This window comes from Lissotriton vulgaris, chromosome 2_1 (genome assembly GCF_964263255.1).
Source record: "Lissotriton vulgaris chromosome 2_1, aLisVul1.2, whole genome shotgun sequence".
NCBI lineage: Eukaryota > Metazoa > Chordata > Amphibia > Caudata > Salamandridae > Lissotriton > Lissotriton vulgaris.
The window spans coordinates 1,689,497,627-1,689,504,150 of record NC_141687.1 but is presented as its reverse complement, the minus strand read 5'-3'; positions in this window follow the sequence as shown (position 1 = coordinate 1,689,504,150).

The window sequence follows — 6,524 nt, the reverse complement described above, 5'->3', positions numbered from 1 at the left end:
TAATTTGTTTTCATGCTCTACTGGTAACATTAATAAACAATGTAAAGTAATTCCTTTAATATTGTGGGCTGCTAATCCAGTTGGAGCAGTGACAACACAAGACAAATGCGACTCCGTTGTTTTCTGTAAAAAAGCTGTGATTACTTTAATTAAAAAACTTTTGCCTGTTCCAGCTTGTCCACTCACATACATTTGGATAGGTTCAAATGATGAGCAAGAGCACTCTTTCCTCTCATGAAGTAATCCATGGTCAATCTGTTCTCTCACTTGCTCATATATTTCTTTCTGCTCAAGATTTAGTTGTTCTTCCAAGTTTCCTAAGTTTGTTATATCTTCTTGAGATTCATACATTGCTGTTTTCACCTCTTCCATAGCGGTTGCTTCTTCATTTTGAACAATTGGTTCTCCTAGTGGGTCTTGACTCAACAGAGCAGAAGTTTGGCTCTCTTGAGAACTGTCTCTAGCAATCTCAGCTGCAATTGTAGCTTCTTGCTCAATTTCGTCATTCAACATTTTCACATAATTAGCAAAAACAGGACATTCTATAGTATCTTTAGTTGCATTGAAGGAATCTTCATTGCTCTCGAAATCTCCAATTAATTTCAATTCTGAACGCCATGGCTTGAAATGTTGCAAAAGAGCTAAATAGTAAAATTCCCTTTTGTCAGGTGTTTCACAACTCAGTTTACGGTGATTAATCAAATGTCCTTTTCTTTGTTTCACCAGACATCCTTCAGAACCAATCACGGCATATATACCATTATTGATGTTTTCTGTAATATTCCGTTTAAAAATATAGTTTTGCAGCACTTCGTACAGACAAATGTTCTCAAGATGATGACTTCTATTTGGATAATATGTAGCCAACATATTTGTTTTCACAATATCTGTGCTTTCTGGCTCTTTTTAGCTAAATATTCAATTTCTTGTACAGATTTAAGAACTCGGTTTTGTGTTGCAGCAAGACCTAGACTCACCCAAATGATTCTTCTAGATTTGGAGTACAGACTTGCAGATATTAAGCGATCCGAGCATTCATACGCTCCAATTTCTGGATGAAATAACATCTTCAAACTGTAAGTATATAATTTCTTACTCAGACTCTTCTCGTGGGAAATCTCTTCCCGCATTTCCTTCAATTCCGTCTTTTCTGTTTTTGTTATGTACGATGTTACATATCGAGCAACAGCAATGGAATTGTCTGCAACATATTGAATATCCATATTAGCATTTCACATAGACAAAATGACTGGGTTATAGTCATTTATGTATTTTGACTCTTCATTTCTTCTTAAGTTGTATGTATTTTTTGGAGACTTTCTTGTGATAGTATGTCGCAAAGATGGCATAAAACTGTTCACTCTTCCTTTCGATATTACTGGACCCGGAAATCCAAAACGGCATTTGTGTAGAATTTGTCCTTAGATTTGTACTTTCAATGACAGTATGTCCCACAACAATGGCTTTGGAATCATAAGACTTGTTGTCTAAAGTCCTTATCTTGTGTACTTTTGGGTCACATGTAGCATATTCTTCAATAAAAGACAACACAGTATCATCTGAGTCTGTTCCAAATTTGAGAGCATCTTTGATCCATATTAGCATGTGTATGTGAGGAGCACCTCTTGCTTGATACTCCTTTCTCCAAAAGATGTCCAGAACCTCTCCAAGAGGAGGATTTATTTTATTGGTGATAAAAGACACTTTAGCTTCAAATCTATGATTGAAATACCTGCATACATTAACTGGATCCAAAGAGCACAATTCTCCTGGTGTCTTGTATTCAATATTTAGTATATTTGGATTTGCCTCTCGAAGAAATTGAAGTAAATCATCCCAAGCATATTCAGCACAGCTTAGAGTAAGGAACCATGCAGGAGTTCCTAAGTTCCTTAGCATACATTTCAGTTCTCCATGACGAAGGTACCAATACTCATTAGTACCATGCTGACACGCCATGAGATTAATTAGCTGAGATTCCAGTCATTATTATTTTCATTTTCACTTTTTAAATACAGATCAACAGTCCTGGTCTGATTTTTATAATGAGTTCATCAACAACATACACAACAATAATTTGGCCTTTCACCTGAAATCACCTTAAACTTTGTAATATCTTGCTCAAAATTTTCTGTACCACAATGTTGTACATTGTCTTCTATATTTCCTTCTATTAATATCTCAATTTCTGCTCTGTCTTCCTCAGGACCAAAATAACTAACCTCATCACAAACGTTCTTTACACTTGATACAGATCCATGCAAAAGAGCACTGTTCAACTTTTTTAACAGTAGAGCTGGACTTTTTGCATAATACAATTTTCTGACTAATTTCCTCATGTCAGAATGATATACTGCTAACATACTGAAAGGGTGAAAAACACTTCGACATACTTTTTTAGAAAGACAAGCCAGAGAATTACCTTGCAAACCAGTATTTTCTCTCACTCTGCAAGGGTCTAGTCCTTGCAACACCTTAATCTTTTGTTTAACACTTTTCTTAGTATAGTTACTTAAGAAATTGCGTAAAAAATCAATAGATTCTTGCTGTACACTGCAAATACTACTACAATTCCAAGTGTACACTGGAGCTTTAGGACATCTCCCTAAAACTTAATCAGCTAACACCTCTTCTGCATTTCTAGGAACAATTTTCTCTTTCTAAATAGGACAACCATTTCTAACCTCATAAGCACGACCACTAGTGTCAACTGCATGCAACAACTCATTACTCTGAGAATAACTTTGTTCATTAAAAAAAGGCTCAGAACTTGAACTATGTTTCCATTCACCCAAAAAAAACTCAAAAAAATTACTTCTGTTAATTACTCTTCTACACTTACTTTTGGCCTTCATTAAATGGATTGGCTTATCTAGTGATCAAATTCTATTGATCACTAAAACAAACAATTTTGTTTTCAATTCGAAAGCTTTCTCAACTACATTTTCTATACCTTTCTTCTTCTTCTAAAATACTGTTTTTTTACATCCCTTATTTCTTTAATTAAATTTGAAACAACTCTATTATAAAACCTTTTTTTCCTAATTTCCATAAATTGGTTTTTCCTCCTTTTACTATACACAATTTTTTCTGCAGTTGACTTTCCATGATTGTTCTCTTTATTCTTCTTTCTCTTTTTCAATGCAGACACAGTCATACCATTTTTCCCTTTGTGCACGCTACTCTTAGTCTTTATTATTTTCCCCAGACTTAGACAAAGCTGCATATAGAAACTCCATTAGGGAATACAAGCTTGAGATTAAGAAAGCTCAATCTCAGCATTATACAAAAAAGATCACTGATGCTAGGTCCAACTCTAAGGAAATCTATAGAATAGTAAAAAGCCTTACTGTTCTTTCCCAGTCCCCCATAAACAGTGACAATCTACAAGTCCGCTGTAACGAGCTGGCAGATTATTGTTTCAATAAAATAGATCTTATATACTCTGCCTTTCCTACTACTCAACCAGATACCCCAGTAGCCATTTCTGGATATGCCAAAAATGACATGACGGACAATAGTTACCAGTTACCAGTACTGGATAACTTTCCCTTGCTGCACTCGGACCTATTAGCTTCCTTAATGACCCAGGTAAAATCAGGCTCTCCCAGTGACCCCGCCCCTCCAAGCTTCTTAAGGACCGTCAGTCAAACCATTCTCCCGGTTGTATTGAAGGTACTCATTGCCTCCATTTCCACAAATACAGTTCCGTCTAGGTGGAAAGAGGCCAGGGTAAAGGCACTTGCTAAGAAGCCTAATCTGAACATTAACAACCTCAGCAATTATCGTCCAATTTCCCTGCTTCCTTGGGCTAGTAAATTACTGGAAAAATACATTAACAGCCTCCTGACCAACTTTCTGGAGAATAACAGCCTCCTCGACCCCTCGCAGACCGGGTTCCGCCCCAAGCATGGGACAGAGTCGGCTCTATTGGCGGTCCTGGAGGAAACAAGGGGCATCTTAGATTGGGGAGGATCAGTGGCGGTTATCCTCCTCGATCTGAGTGCCGCTTTTGACACTGTAAATCATACCATCTTATTGCAGCGCCTCCGGGACATTGGGATTCAAGGAGGAGTGTTGGAATGGATGCGTTCATTCCTTACCAACAGAAATTTCCAGGTCTTCGAGGGAACTACCATCTCTACCAGCAGGCCCTTGGACTGTGGAGTTCCACAGGGCTCCTCGCTCAGCCCGACGCTGTTTAATGTTTATATGAGGCCGCTGGCTGGGATAGTCCGCCCATATGGTATTAAAATCGTGACCTATGCGGACGATACGCAGCTGGTGGTCTCATTGGCGCGGGCTGAGGACCCTGTGGGCACAGTGGATCTTGAGTGAGGTCAGTAGCTGGATGACCCTGTCTTGTCTCAAACTTAATGGGGACAAGACAGAGGTCATGCTGTTGGGCCACTCAGCTCCAACTGCAATCAACCAGATCTGGCCAGCGTGTCTGGGTACTCCTCCAGTTCCTAAGGATGCCATTAAGAGCTTGGGCATCTGGTTGGACAAGTCCTTGGCGTTTGACCATCAGGCTGTTGTACTATCTGCCACCTGCTTTGGCCTCATTAGAATGTTGAGGAAGAGTCTTCCTTTGCTACCTTTTGAGGCAAGACAAATTGTAGTTCAAGGACTGATTCTTTCCAGGCTGGATTTTGGAAACTCGCTTTACCTTGGGGCCCCAGACTTCACATTAAGGAAGCTGCAGGTGATTCAAAATTGTGCTGCTAGGACCCTACTCCAAATTTCCCGTAGGACCCCTGCAAAACCTGAACTAGCAAGACTGCACTGGCTCCCAGTGAAGGACAGGATCAGTTTCAAATCTCTTTGTGTCGCCCACCAGTCTTTTTGGGAAACCGGTCCAGTGATCAGTCGCTCCCTAATTACTCCCTACCTTCCTTGCAGTCAGCTACGGTCTACCAATGCTTTATGTGGTGTTGTGCCTAAAGTAAAGAGGTCCAGAGCAGGAGGTCGCTCCTTTTCTCTGAATGCGGCCAGGCTCTGGAACAGTTTACCTTTTTACTTAAGGTCCAATTCGGACCTTACTTCTTTCAGAAAACAGTTGAAAACTTTTTGTTTAATAAATAGTTGTTTCCGTTCTGCTTACTACTCAGCCGACAACACATGGTTAGCACTCAGCGCTTGGACGCCCCTGGGCAGCTATTTGGCTTTATAAAATTCATTTTCATTTCATTTCAAAAGTGTTCCTTCTCTTACCAGGACGTTTTTTCTTTTTCTTATCACATGGTTCTTCATGTAAATCTTGTGAATGACTTCTATTCAAATATACACCTTTCTTTCGTTGTTTCCTCTTTTGACATATGGTAGGCATGATACCGTTTTTTCAGTATTGATAGACAGGATCTATTAAAAAAATATATATATATATAACATTTAAAAAAATAGATATATGAAATATTCTATAATTTTACTTATAAGAACGGAGGGAGGATTATGACGAGAAACGTGAGACTATGAAAATAAAAGTACTTACAATAAGAGAGAAAGAAGTATGAAACAAGAGAAAATACAACGAAAAAGGGGAGTATAAACAGACACTGTAATATAACGGGATAAAGGAAGTATGAATAAACTGGAAAGTATCAATAGGTAAGGGAGAGTATGAAAAGAAAGATGGAAATATGAGGAGAGAAGAAAGAGTATAAGAAGAAAGAAAGAGAGTAAGAGGACAGAGGGGGCACTATAAGAAGAGAAAGACTCTAAAGAAAAAAAGAAGGAATATGTGAAAAGACACTCAACTATAAGAACAAAAAAGGAATACTAGCAAAGGACAGTGTGTATAAGGACAGAGAGAACAGTACCAGAAGAGAGAACGAAGAATGTGGGGAAAAGTGGAGCATAAGGAAAAAGGGGTGTACAAGAACAGAAGATACAGACTGAGAGAAAAGGAGTATAAACAGGTGGAGGATTATAAAGAGTGAAAAGTGTATGACGAAACAGGCAGAAGTATGACAAGAGAAAAAATATAAGAGAGAGATCACTATGAAAAGACGGGGAATATGAGAAAATTGCTGCAGAGTGTATGCAGGGAGTCAAGGAGGAATAAGAGAAGAGAGCAAACAATATGAACAGATTTAAGAAGTATAAACAGAGAGGATAGAAAAATGAAAAGAGAAAAGAAATATGAAGAAAAAGAGGAAAATATGAACACAGAGAGAAGGAGTATAGGACAAAAGGAAATATAGGAAAAATTCAGTAGTATGAGGAGACATGGAGAAGTAAGAGAACAGAAAGGAGAATATGAAAACGGGGGGAGTATAAGAACAGGGGTGAAAATGAGGAGAGAAATATGACAATAAGAAAAGACAGCAATATTAGTAGAGAGTGCAAAGTATAAGAAAAGAGAAGAGAAATGTGACTACAGAGAGAAGAATATTAGAACAAAAAGAAAAGTATGAGAAAAAAATCTGGAGTACCTGCAAAGAACAGCGAGAATAAGAAGAAACAGATAATATAAGAACAGAAGAGTATATATAAAGAAAGAGGAAAGAATGTAAAAAGACACA